The sequence below is a fragment of the Ambystoma mexicanum genome, chromosome 10 (genome assembly GCF_040938575.1).
Source record: "Ambystoma mexicanum isolate Mex_15411 chromosome 10, UKY_AmexF1_1, whole genome shotgun sequence".
NCBI lineage: Eukaryota > Metazoa > Chordata > Amphibia > Caudata > Ambystomatidae > Ambystoma > Ambystoma mexicanum.
In genome coordinates this window covers 1,507,816,693-1,507,831,415 of record NC_090932.1, presented here as the reverse complement: position 1 = coordinate 1,507,831,415, position 14,723 = coordinate 1,507,816,693, and the positions used below count along the sequence as shown (strand labels likewise).

The 14,723-nt window shown below is 49.2% G+C and overlaps 1 protein-coding gene across 4 annotated transcripts in view; it reads left to right on the top strand.

Moving 5' to 3' along the window:
• The window catches only part of SBNO1 (strawberry notch homolog 1), a 2,127,865-nt gene that overhangs the window by 910,637 nt on the left and 1,202,505 nt on the right, over positions 1 to 14,723 (top strand). The window lies entirely within an intron of this gene.

The following is a 14,723-nucleotide window of genomic DNA, read 5'->3' as shown; positions in this document are numbered from 1 at the left end:
CCCCCCTCATCCTCACTAGGATATGGAAACAGGAAAACCCCCATGATTATGGCTATACATACAGTTTACCAAATAACACAACGATTGCATCAACACATGGCTCTTGTAACAATCCCAGACACATACTTCACCCACTCAGAATGCACCTCTTATTTCAGATAACAGTAGGTTGACACATAATTGCCACAATATTTTCAGGGGAAAGAGGTGAAGAAGATAGTATGTCACCTTGTGCCAATAACACAGTTGTGCTGGCACAATTGCAATCAGTGAAGGTTTCTACTCCTGTGGGGCACCAACTGCACTGAACGGTGTTAAGGTTACTTGCACATGCTACACCACTATACTTTGGCAGGGTGACTAGTCTGCCAGAGGATATGAAGTTCACAGGAAGCGTGCTTTGTACGCTCTTTGTATATAGGTAACCTGACAGAATGTACCACAATCACCACAAATGGATGCACCTTCAGACACTTTCATTGTGAGTGTTTCGGCCACAGCTCCAGGACCACTGGTGAACTTGGGGGTACTCAACTACCAAGGCAGAGAGGCGGGCAAGGTCACACACCAACCACCACCACCACCCTACATCGCTTCCTGGTCAGCACTACAGCTTTCCCCTCCAGGAAGGGATGGGGACCATGCCAAGGCACCCTGCCCCCAATGCTGAATTAAGGGGACAAAATATCCACCAGGTGGACGGACGCCAAAGACCAATGAGATCCCCACACCCCCCAACGTCCTGCCCCTCTAGCTACCCTGCGTTACAGCTTTTCCCCCTGCAAAAGGATGGGGACCCTGGGGAGGCCCACTGGACCCACTGCTGGAATTGGACCACAGAAATGGTGAACGTTGGAGTAAAATGATTGAGCTCTGTACCAAGTGTGCATAGCATGCTAAGAAAAAATTACCATCTGCATAACTACTGGAAAAAAAAGTGGGGCAGGACCCCCAATAGATGCGGCAGAAAGGTTTGGGCACCCTGGGGGCAGATTGCCACACTAATGTGGCCATATGCACCAAGCAAAGTTGGGTAAACAAAAAAAATACAAATTCATAGGCTGCTTTTTAGGGGGGGCTGTGGGGCATCCTAAATTGGCAGCGAATGATGTACTGCAACGGGGGGTGGCCCTCACCCCCCCACCCCAAATGGAGGGCCCCACCTAATGCAACCCTCCCTGGGGGCTGATATCTGCTCCCTCAACCACACCGAACGGAGGGAGGGGGCACATCATGCAGCCCTTCCTTGGAGGCTCAGGGAGGGCAGCATGAGGTGTGTCCCCCCCCCCAGCCATTTGGGGTGGGGGGGAGAGGGCCACCACAAAAGGTGGGGCAGGCCCCCCAATAGATGGGGCAGTAGGGTTTGGGCACCCTGGGGGCAGATGGCCACACTAATGTGGCCATCTGCACCAAGCGAAGTTGGCCAAACAAAAAAAAATACAAATTCACAGGCTGCTTTTTAGCGAGGGCTGAGGGCCACCCTAAATTGGCAGCGAATGATTTACTGCAACAGGGGGTGGTCCTCAACCCCCCCACCCCAAATGGAGGGCCCCACCTCATGCAACCCTCCCTGGGGTCAGATGCCCGTTCTTAGGAGCAGATATCTGCCCCCAGGGAGGGTTACAAGGGGTGCCCCCTTTTTACTTCGGTTGTGGGGGCATCCCCCCCTTTCATTCAGTAAAAAATCCATGGTGGCTAGTGCCCCCTTCCCCCACCCCCTTCCCCCATCATTTCACATTTTTTTTTCCATTCCCCTGGGGCAGATGGTCAGCCATCTGCCCAAGGGTTCACATGCATGTGCCCCCATGCTTTGGGGGCCCGGGAAGGGGGAGAGGGCTGCTTACTTGAGGCAGCCCCCTCCCCCCCCTCACAAACGGATCCATGGTGGTCTAGTGGGTTGCTGGTCACGGATCGAGCGTTCTGCGCCGGTCCGTGACCAGCAATGCCTCATATATGTGGTGTCCTTGGAAAGGGGAGAACCCCCCCTTTCCAAGGACACCACTTTTTGCCAAATCCCTGGTGGTCTAGTGGGCCCCAGGGCCCCAAGCCCCCTCCTACCTCCCCCTTCCCTCGAATTCTCCCCCCCCCTTTTCACCCCTGGGGGCAGTGATCATCTGCCCCCAGGGGTCTCTGCCACTGTGGCCCCATGCCTTGCGGCCACGGGGGAGGGGGGCGCTTACCTAGTAAGCAACCCCCCTCCCCCTGCGTCACAAACGGATCTGTATTGATCCGGTGGCATTGCTGCCTGCGGATCGCGCGCCCTGCGCCCGATCCGCGGGCAGCAATGCCACACAATGGGTATCGTCGTAAAGGGGAGAATCTCCCCTTTCCAACAATACCCGCCTCGATCTCCGGCTTGAAATACAGCCAGAGATCGAGGCGGACAAAGAAGGTCTCTTACCTTCTCTCTTCCTCGCAGCAGCCGAAAATGGCTGCTGCGGGGAATTTACTTTGTTTCACGCCGACGTGCGTTACGCACGCCGACGTGAAACTGAAGGTAATCCAGCCCCCTGGCAGTGAGGGGGGACCTCCCCCTCACATAGCCCGGGGGTTGGATTACAGTTTTGAGCGATCCGTGCTCTGCAGGGATCGCTCAAAACAAGGTGCCGAAAAGGACAAGCTATCTCGTCCTTGGCACTAAGCAGATCAGTTCTTTGTTTGCTTACCCCAGGAAGCGAAGGGGATCCTGTCTCTAAAACCACTTTTTCTAAGTGGATTGTCAAATGCATCCAAATTTGTTTGGTAAGAAAATGCCCGTCACACCCAGAGCACACTCAACTCGAGGCACAGGAACTACTCTTGCTTTTATTGAAAATGTACATTTAGATAACATTTGCAAAGCAGGAACTTGGAGTTCAATTCTCACCTTCACACAGGATTACTGCTTAGATGCACATTCAAGTAGTGATTCACAGGTGGGTCATGCAGTGTTAAAACAGATGTTTGCTGCTGTACCTTCCAACATCCCACTACCTCCTCCAGCTACTACTCCCTAGTCTATGCAAAGCATGTGTTTCTGAGCAGATCCACAAGCCTCTGAATGCATACATTACTTAACGTAATCATATTTATGATGCTTGTATCTGCTTCGATTCACATGCGCCCGCCTGTCAAGCTGGATAGTGCACTGGCACGTACCTGGTTTTGAGGTCCGTGGAACAGGATCTGCCACGATGCATCCAGATACTAGAAACCTAGATGAGTAGTGTAGAAGTACCACCCTGTATTAGCCTACCCAATATTGGACACAGGTGGCAGGATACAGGATATGTCTTCTTGCACCATGGAGAGTATTCTACACTATTAACGTGGTGCAAAAATCCAGGTCAAGATCAATATGATGATGACTCTGATATCTACATCATGCCGTCCCCAGGCGGTCAAGACCAGCCTGTGACTGACTCCCCCATAGACCACCATCCCCAATACAATGAGCTGCTAATGAAAGCTGCACAGCACTTTAAGATAGACACACAAGAGGCCCAACATGACCAAACGTTTGGGGAAGATGGTCATGAGGACAAAAGATCAGTAAACCAATGTATCTCTATTCTACAGTATGTGCAGAGACGCATCCAGCCATCCCTACTGACGCCTAATCTTACAAGAGCGGTTAACCCCTGAATTTAAAAAATATTCAAGCCAGCTCCAACAGACCCCCTTTGACTCTATAACAAATATGACTCATTACAACAACAAGGAAGAGGGCAGGCACTCGCCTAGCTTCCGCTAAGGCACCCCCGGAAAAGGAGAGTAAAACAATCTCTCTCGGCAGAGAAAGTTGCATGCTCTGCTGCATATCAAACAAGAATTGCAAATAACACCAAACTACTGGCGTGTTATAGTTGCCATGTATGGCAGTCTCTCCAACAGCAAATCAATGCCGTCCTTGACCCCTTTAAGTTCCATCTCTTTAAAACCATCACTGAAGGCAAACAGGTTGCAAAATGCATCCTTAAAAATAATCTGCACACAGCTGATAATGCTGGACGCATTATAGCTGAGGGCACCTTAATGAAACGGCATGCTTGGTTAAGACATTCAGGCTTAAAATTTGAGGCGCAAGCCACTCTCCGAAATATGCCAATTGAACCAAACCTATTTTCCAAAGCAGTAGAGGATGCACTAAAGAGTGCAAAAGAAGAACGTGGCACTCTAAAATCACTTGACCAATTAACTAACAAGCCTTTTGTCCAGCAAGGGGTGTTCAACCCATGGCGTTTTTTTCATGGACGAGGTTCACAACGTTCCACAGGGTATAACTATTGAGGCCAGTCCCCATCCTGGGGTAACACACGGGGTCAGTCAACTGGAAACTTTAAAAGAGGGTATAAAAGGTCTAGAAGTAAAGGTTAGAGCCTCAGCCACTAGAGGCTCCTCTGCATCTAAGCAGTGACACCCCGATTCTGGTTCCCTCCCATGCAACTCCAGTCGATGGGTTGCATTTCTCAATTCTCCCACGCATCAGAGGGGATCACGTCTGACAAGTAGGGTGTTGTCCCCCGTGGCAGGGGGGATACTGCATCAAGCTTCTGAAGAAACCACTAAACCTTCCACCAAGACATCAAAAAATGTATTCTGCTACAAGAAGTAAAGTCTCTACTGGAAAAAGAAGCAATAGAGAGTCCCAGCAAACCATGTAAACAAGGGTATATATTCAGCCTACTTCCTTGTACCAAATAGACTTAGCTATGTGCCCTGTACTAGACTTGCGCCCAGCAAACACAGATGTCAAACCTCAAAAGTTTTGCCTGACAATGCTACAGGAGCGAATTCCTCTGTTGAAACAGGATTTCCTGACAACTTTGGATATGAAAGATGTAAACTTTCTTATTTGAATGTCCCCAGCGCAGAGAAAATATCTGCGCTTTAAAATAGCGGGCAAACCTTACCAATTCAAGTTTCTCCCCTTTGGCATATTATCAGCTCCAAGGGTGTTCACAAAAGAACTAGCGGTAGTGGCGGCGCACTTACGCAGATAATCAATCCCAGTGTACCCTTATCTGGACGACTGGCTAATAACAGGGAATACAACACAAATATACAAACTCCACACCCAAAGAACAATAGAGTTGCTGTTCCATATTGGGGGTTCTCCATCAACGAGAAAAAATCAAGTCTCGTCCCCAGTCAAGTAAAACAAATTCTGGGAGCAATTATAAAGACTCAAGAAGAGTTAGTCTTCCCCTCGAAAGAGAGAGTACAAAACATGTTTTCAGGTACCCCAGTATATGGCTGATCACCAGATAACCATGCACATCGGAAATGCGCCTGCTTGGGATGATGGCCTCATTGCATTGATCTGGTTCCACACGTGTTGCTGCGAAAGTGCACAGTGCAAGAGTGCTTAGCGAAACAATGGTCCCAGGCAAGCAGTCAGTGGGACGATCTAGTGGTTGTTTCGCTAACCTTAGAACAAGCTCTACACTGGTGGACAAAGGACAATATGTTAAAAGGGAAGCCTTTTCGCAACCCTCCAGTACAAGTCACTCTCACAACAGATGCCTGACTCTCAGGATGGGGAGCCCTTTGCCTTCATCATACACAGCATGGCATATGGACACAGTCAAAAACCACAGAGACCTACTAGAATTGCTAGCAATCCTCGAGGCACTGCAAGCTTTTCAGCAACGCCTATTGGGTCAAGCAGTGCAAGTGCTCACAGACAACAATACTGCCATGTTTTATCTAAACAAACCGGGAGGGACACACACTCTAAGTCTGTCCAGGTTATCCCAAAAGATTTGGAAGTGGGTGCTCACTAGGAACATTTTCCTAGTCTCACAACATGTTCCAGGAGAACTCAATGCTCTAGCAGAATCTCTGAGCAGAATTCTTCTACTACACGCAGAACACGAGTTCAGCGGAAAGAAGCCTCCATACCCTAGAAGTAAGGAGGGCGGTCTTGTACTACATAAACAAGACTAAACCTCTAAAGAAAACAAATCAACTCTTTGTTTCCATAGCACCCAGTAGGGAAGGAGATCATATTTCTAAAAAATGCCATCTCTAGATGGATAGTCGAATGCATACAACTTTTATTTATTTATGCATTTCATTTGTATAGCACACGAACAACCTGGAGGCATCGAGGTGCTGTTTCCAGGTACATGTCATTTACGATATACGCAGATTTGGGTTGCATTAGGTTACAGATACAGTATATATGGGTGCGCAGGAGCTTTCAGATTTCCGGCATTGATTAAGAAAAAAATTGTTTTTTGTGTTTTTCTGAATACCCAGTAAGATCTTTCTGCTTGGAGAGCAGGGGGAAGGGTGTTCCATTGTTTGGCTGCTATGTAAGAGAAGCTTGAGCTGCCTGCTTTGGTGTGTTTAGCTCTGTGTAGGACTAGGTGGTCAGTGTATGGTGTTCTGGTGGGCCTTGTGTGCTTTGACTAGTTTCTGAGAGAGATACGGGGGGCTGTGGCAGATAAACACTTTTGGGCGATAGAGAGGGTTTTAAAGGTGATGTGAGCTTGGATGGGAAGGCAGTGGGCCTCCTTTTTCTCTTCTGAGATGTGTTCTCTTCTTGGGATGTTCAGGGCTGCTTGTAGGGCGTTATTTTGAATTGTTTGGATTTCTTGATGTTGCTTGAGGATGTGCCTGCAAAGAGGACATAGCAATAGTCCAGCTTTTCGCCGATGATGGCTCAGGCTACCGTTCAGCAGCTGTTTGTGGAGATGAAGAGTTAGGCAGCATTTTGGACTTTGGTTGCGTAGGCTGCTGATGAGGCGATGGCATTACTTGGCGGAACATAGTTAGGGAGGCATTGAGGTGCACCCGTAGGATTTTGATGAAGTTGAGACCGTAATGGAAGTGTCAGTCTTGAATGCAGAGTGAGGATTTGAGAGTTTTGTTAGGGATTTTTGTCGCTATTTAGACAAAGGTGGTTCTCCGCCTTCCATGACTGAGTCAGCGAGTACGTATTGTTGAGGGGCCCTACGAGAGGGATCAGAATGTGGGTATCGTCAGCATAGTTAGTATAGGCTATGCAGATGTTGAAGAGGGGCCTGGTGAAGATGTTGTAGAGTGTGGGGGAGATACCTGACCCTTGGGTTACCCCGCAAGGGATGGGGGGGACGGGGGAGGGGGCATTTGCATTTTCTGTGAATATCTTCATGACTCTTTCTTCCAGAAAGAAGCCAATCCAGGCAGCACCCCTGTAGGGAAAAGTTGGCCGAGGCCATAGATTTTATGGGTGACGTAGTAGTAGTAGTAGTTCTCCCAGTCCCTTTTGCATTTAGATGGTTTAAGGCTGTTGATAATTCTTAAGGTTTCAGTTTCTGGTAGGTCTTTGAAGCAGAATTGGGCGACTGATGGGTTGGGTGAGTTGGGGGTATGCTTGTGGCAGCGGCAGGAGGGCGCTTATGTTGTTTATCCGGGAGACTGAGAATGTTCCTGTTCAGCTTGTGGTTTTTGTTTAGCATTGACTTTTGGATATCAGTGCACCAGGTTTCATCTTTGGTAAGGCTAGGGGCAGGTGTGGTAGGGGTTTCCAGTTCCAGGCCCGGTACCTAATACGCTTTACTGTTTGCTTCTGGACTGTGGTAAACTAGGGTGTTTTTCTCCCCTCGCAGGATTCTCAAACTTAGGTGGCCCGGTACCTAATACGCTCTACTGTTTGTTTGCTCTAATTGTGGTAACTTGTGCTTGCCGCTCACTTCCTGTCTGCGTGCTCTCGTTTCATCTGTCCCCCCCCCACCCTCCTACTCCATGGTGCTCTCTGTCTCGCCTATCTTCTCTAACTGCTTCTCCATTGACTATCCTGCTCTCCTCACTAAATCTGGTAGGAAAAAGTTTAAAAAGGACATCCTGGTCTCCAACCCAGGCCTCCCTATCGCTGACACCTACACTAGTGCCTGCTCTAAGGAAACTCTCACTGACATCCTCTTTTTCGTGCCTTCGCCTGACCTATGGACCCTTCATATGGTCTCTGTGCTCTCTCCTTTCTCCTCCTCTCCCATTAATGGTGGCACCCGTTGGGATGTCCTCTTGGCCCCCTCCCGCTCCTCTAAGGCCATCATTAATGTCTACGCTAATGGGACCATCTTGGTCCAAGGCCCTCAGGCCAACCTTCTCCTCTTTGATAGACGCTTCCCACACCTCATCAACTTCCTCTCCTCTCCTGCTGTCCCCCCTCCTCTATCCTTGGCTACCTTGCCTCTACCCTCCCTCCCTGCCCCCTCTCGTGCTCCTTCTTCACCTCCTTCTTCAACACCTCCGCAGGGCGTACCTCTGATCTGTACCCCTCCCCGGAAGCTCTTCAAGGAGGGCAACCTTCTCCACATTGCCACTCTAAATTCTCGCTCTGCCATCAAACACTCCTCTGATATCTGTCACCTTCTTGAGGAACTGGACCTCGACGTCCTCTGTCTCACTGAGACATGGTTCACAGCCAGCTCTGCCACCAGCTTTGACACACTCCTACCTGACGGTTACAAGATCCTCTCCATGCCCAGGCCTAACCGTGCAGGGGGTGGTGTTGCCCTTATCTTCCCTGAGTGGATTCCTGCCACTGTCACTCCTACGCAGACCTACTCCTCTTTTGAATGTCTTGTCTGCCGACTCTCTCTCTCTCCTAGCCATTCCCTTACCGTGGCTACTATCTATCGGCCACCTGGTCAAATTTCCTCCTTCCTCTCTGAGTGGGCTGACCTCTCCTCCTCACTCCTGTCCTCAACCACTCAACTCCTCTTTCTTGGCGACTTCAACATCCACCTTGATGCCTCCAGTCCCTCCACTGCTCTCTTTCGTGACCTCTGCGACTCTCTCTCACTCTCTATTCTCCCGTCTGGGCCTACTCACTCTGCTGGGCACACTCTTGATGCTCTGATCTCTTCTGACCTTCCCCTCTCCGTCCCTCTCTCCACTCCTCTCTCCTGGAGTGATCACTTTCTCCTATCCTCCCACCTCACCCTCCCTACCCCACAGGCGGCAAAGCCACCCTCTTCACTGCCACCCACCTTCTCGGTCATCCGACCCATGAAGCGTGTGTCAGTTGAGGCTTTCGCTGCTACCTTCTCGCCCCCCCCGCCCCTTCGGCTGACTCCCACCCTGACACAGCCCTCTCCATGCTCCACTCTGCTATATCTGCTACTCTTGATATCCTTGCCCCCGTCATGAGAATCCGCCTGAAGCCCAAAGCCAAATGTAACTCCTGGTATGACTCCGATCTCGCCACCCTAAAACGCAAGTGCCGGGTTGCAGAGAGGAAATGGCGTGCTTCATGTTCATCCTCTGACAAACTGGCCTGCCGCCTGCTCCAAAGGCAGTATCGGCTCTCCGTTCTCACCAAGAAGAGAGCCCTTATCCAAGCCCGCATCTCTGCGGCATCTAACAACTCCGCCGAACTCTTTAAAATCTGCAAGGAGCTGGCCAACCCTGTTGCAGTCTCTACCTCTCCTGTCCCCTCCCAGGCCCTCTGCACTGCATTGGCCTCTCACTTCATCTCTAAAACTCAGGACATCCTGTCCTCGCTCTCCTCCTTTCACCTCCCTCCCTCCCTTCCTGGCTCTTCCTCTGGCCCTTCTGCAGTCACCCCTCCTCCCTCTTTCTCTGCCTTTCCACTTTTCTCTGTTGACGAGGTTTCCAGACAAGTCCGATCTATGAAAATCTCGTCTAAACAGGTTCACCCCTGTTCCTCCAAAACTATCAAGTACCACATCGACTCCCTGGCTCCTGCCCTGGCTGACTTTTGCAACCACTCCTTCGCCTCTGGAGTCTTCCCTTCCCCCCTCAAGCACTCCCTTGTGCACCCTCTACTCAAGAAACCCTCTTCCGACCCCTCCTGCCCGGCTAACTATCGCCCTATCTCCATCACTCCCTTCCTGGGCAAGCTCCTGGAGAAACTGGCCATCTCCCAGCTAAACCTCCATGCTGAATCTGTTGGTAGTCTTCATGACCATCAATCTGGTTTCAGAGCTGCCAGAAGCACGGAAACTGCTCTCCTGAACATCCGTGAAGACCTGCTCTTGAACCTCGATTCCAACACTCCGTGTGTTCTCATTCTGCTCGATCTCTCCTCTGCCTTTGACACTGTCAACCATGCCATCCTGCTCAACCGTCTCCGTGAAAACCTGGGTATCACTGGTCAGGCTCTGGCGTGGCTGACCTCTTTCCTTTCAAATCGACCCTCCCAGGTCCAACTGGGGTCCTTCCTCTCCGACATCTTTTTCTCCTCCTGTGGTGTCCCCCAGGGATCAAATCTCTCTCCCTGGCTGTTCAACCAGTATATGGCACTCCTTGCCCACCGCATCGCCGCTCTCTGCCCTAATTTCCAGTGCTATGCGGACGATACCCAGCTCATTTTCAGGCTACCCTCAGCCTCCCCCTCTCCTTCCCTCATCTCTGACTGTCTGTCTGCTATCCAGGAATGGTGTGCCGCAAATGACCTCTGCCTTAATACCAGTAAGACTGAGATCCTACTCATCGGTACACCCACTCCCTCCTTCCCTGCAGCTCTCTGGCCTGCCTCCCTTGGCCCCTCCCTGCTCCTACCTGCAATGCAAAAAACCTTGGGGTCATCTTCGACTCCACACTCTCCTTCTCTCCTCAAATTTCTGACGTCGCTAAGAAGTCACACTACCAGCTGCACCTCCTCAGAGGTATTCTTCCCTTCCTCTCCTTCCCCCAGAAGCTCACTGTCTCCCGAGCCATGGTTCTCTCGAAGCTGGATTACTGTAACAGCCTCTACCTTAATCTGCCTGCCTCCACTCTCCGCCCTCTGCAACTCATACAGAACAGAACTGCGAGACTTGTCCTTGGCCTCAAGCCCAGGGACCGTATCTCTCCAGGACTGAAATCTCTACACTGGCTCCCAGTGGCTGCGAGGATAAAGTTCAAAACCCTCTGCATTGTCCACAAGGCCTTCTGGGGCCTTGGTCCTATATACCTTCAACTCTCTCTTCCCAAATATCTTCCTTCCCGAGGCCTTCGCTCATCCGCCTCCAACTCCCTCAGGGTCAGCCGCTTCTCGAAGCAACGAGCTGGGGGTAGATCTCTCTCCGCGGCAGGGGCCTCCCTCTGGAACAGCCTTCCTGCCTCCCTGAAACTGGAGGAGAACCATCTCCGGTTCCGGAAGCACCTCAAAACCTTCCTCTTTGCCTCTGCTTTCTCTCTCCCTCTCCCCTGCTGAACAGCCAATTATTCCTCACTGATACTGCACTGATTCTGCAACTGGACCACTCTTAACGGCCTCGGTCCTGGGCCCAGCCACTCTCCACTTGCACTGATGCCCTGGAACCCCTCTGCACTGCGGGACTGTCTCTGTATCCCTACAGCCCCCCCCCTTTTCCAGCACTTGTTCTGCACTTACCTTGCACTTGCCACCAGTTGGCCCTATTTATTTATTACTTTACGCCACTTACCTTTACTGCACTTCCCCCCCTCCCCTTCCCCTTGCACTTTTCCCCCTCCCCCACCCTTGCACTTGCGCGATCTGAATGACACCTGGCCTAGTAGGATCGTTGTCTGTTTCCCCTTGTTTCCTCCCCTCCCTGTCTCGTCGCGCCTTGAAACACCTGTGTATAGGCGCGTTACAAATGCCATATCATATCATATCTAAAGATGGAGAAAATGTGTGGTGTCTTTGCTTCTCGCTATTAAAAAAAAAAGACGTTACCCTTTACACCAAGATCTCACTCTACAGGTTCTACTTTGGCATTCATTGAAAATGTTTCCTTTGACGCAATTTGCAAGGCAGCTACTTGGAGTTCCATTCATACCTTTACTCAACATTACTGCTTTGACACGCACTCGAAAGCAGATTCACAGGTGGGACAAGCAGTGCTAAAACATCTATTTGCTGCTGTACCTTCTCACGACACACCTTCTTCTCCAGGTACTGCTTGCTAATCTATCCATAGCATGTGATCTAAGCAAACTCACAAGCCTCATGCATTACTCGCCATAATCGTATTTCTGATGCTTGTATCTGCTTAGATTCACATGCGCCCACTCTTCCTGCCCTCCTGGAGTTGAAGGTGCTTAGATGTTTTCTCTATCTTTACCTTTCTGCTTACCTATCTTGCACTCGTGCTACACTTCATGCACTCTCATGTCAGAAACTGTTACATCTCTTAAGGCAGACCCAGCGCCTCACATAGTTCGGTTGACTCGGACTACCTCCATTATGTCGGTGAGCGGAACTACCAGCAGCGGTCTAGCTTTTCTACCGACTCGGAATGAGTTGGTAGCCATGCCCACATGTTCTCCGACCGCATATCGGCATTCGGCTCTTCGCGTTGCTACTCTCACTAGAGATTTGCTATGCTCCGTGAGTACTCTTTTCTGTTTTCCCATTTAATCCCTTGCTCTCCTGACTTTCTTTACTACCTAAAGACGCTATTAGAATCTGCTTACTAATAATCCTCCTTGTCTTGTTAACGAATTACTAACTTTGTGGATTTCAGCTTGTTGTTTACGAGGCTTCCTTGAACACTCTGCTTCTACGAGTATTCCCGCAAAGATTGTTCGGTATGTGGCAGGCTTTCTCAAGTCATCTGTGTGCTCTGTACTATCTTTTACGTTTACGCGAGTAACGGCATTATCACTATTCCCACTAGGCATCCACCAGCTAGCACAAGGACTCTTTTCCCCGTTGGGTCCAAAGGCACAGTTCTTCACAGTCAGGCATATCGGGCATTAAGGATAATTCTAAATCACGTCGCCACACGCTATCTCATTTACACCTTCGTTCCCCATTTTCACATATGCATTCCTAGTGTCATCCTCTTCTTCATTCAGTCTCTTCTGGTCAGGTGCCTGCTCCTGTCTTACTGTCAAAACTCATTTTACTTCGCTGTCAAGATTCGGGAACGGCGCTTCTAGATACTAGGGTAAGCCTGCATTCCCCAGAGCAGCCTTCTGGTTATTTCTTCCTACTACTGTTTCTCTTACTCATACTCTTGCTGCTCTATTACCTCCAGACCTCTTTGTGAGAAGAAATCAGCCCCTCGCAGAGGCACGACCTGCATCAAAACATCACCACTGCTGCCTTCCGGAGTCCACGCACACTAGCAGCACACCACAGGTTTTTTTTCACCTTTGGGCGTTTTCCCTGGAGGCTCTACTACATTTTAGCTCTTTTGAGCAGGATCGTCGAGGGGTCTCTAGCTAAAGCATCATTAACTTCAGAACGCCAAACAAGCTGAACATCACAGGCTGAAGAGTAGAGGTGGGTGTCATTCTTGAATGCCGAAGCCTAGTTGTAATGATTTGACTTTGAAGTTGTAACAGTAACAAAACAATCCGAGGGACATCGACGTGTGAAGGACCATGGGTGCAGTACACTTCACACTAGGGATAGTATTACTAACACGCCCAGCCGACGTCTGTTTTCAAGTTTCAAAGACAAATCATGTAATACTCTGCGACTAGCACTAGGTGTCGGCCTATGCATAGAATATGAATCTAAGCAGATACAAGCATCAGAAATACGATTTTGGTGAGTAATGTATGCCTTATATCTCATTCCCATGGTCAGTCTTTCCCACATACATCCATACACCCCCAACCTCCCTCCAGCTCACAGGCACACACGGACCACCACATGCTTTGCTCTGTCACACATTCCCTCTTCTGCTCTCTCCCTACCTTTCACTCATGCTTAATCGATGGGTGTTAACTACCGTGGGCCTTTTTTCACCCGCTGATGTTCATTGCTCCACTTCTCAAATCCTGAAATGCTGCATAACTCTGTGGTAAATTTTGGAACCTTGTAACTACTTCGGTATAGCTGGTAGGGAATAAGCATAGAAAATGTTTTTCAGATATATTCTCTGCAGTGAATGTTTTCCACCACCTGTTTTACTTTCCCCAAACGCAGTGTGTGTAGCATTGCAAATTTGAAGGACAGACTGGACCGTGTATTGAATTTGGTACCTCGGATGTGTGGGCTTATGTATGAAGGAAGCCTGAGCGGGGCTGACCCTGCATCACCGTAATACTCAAAATCACTTACTATCTGGGTGGTATACATGCTTTACATGTGCCTGTGTCAAGACTGACTGGTACTAGCTGTTGGGAACTTTCAGCAGGAAAGTATGTTTTGTACGACAATGCTAACTAACCCATTTTGTTAAGAGTAATTACACATTTTCTTTAGATATAGCCATTGTATGGATGATGTCCTAAATCCTTTCCAACTTAGTGTCCTTAGAAAGTATAATTCATAACTGCAATTCATTCTGTAGCAGAATAATATGACGCAAACCTGAACACAGTGGGTTTTGGATTGGAGTTGGCAAACATTAGACACAGGGTAGTCTTTCAGGTTGCCCAAGGTTTAAATACCTTCTCTGGGATAAACTACTGTGTCCCAGAGCAGTAGAGTGAGATTGACTCTACTTAGCATTGTACTTGCTAGACCCAGCACACCCTATTTTACAATAGAGTGCTGGAGGGGTTACTTAGTATCCCCTGTGTCTAAATGCTCATGTAACATCTTACATGTTTCCCAAGCCAATAGCGTGACAGGAGGTCGCTATAGCCTTGCAAAAGGAGCTAGATAACTGCTAACTCAGAACAAAGAATCACCGTGGATGAATAAAACATTATAAATTTATTAAACAGGAAGACATTTTTGTGCCATAATCTGGCATATATGCATACATTAAATCTGCATTGTGAAGGATTAGTATACAGTGGTGACAGTCTATTTTATGTGTTGTTTTATATCACAACACATTGACGTTGTCGACACTTAAGTTTGTGTTTCTGGTTCG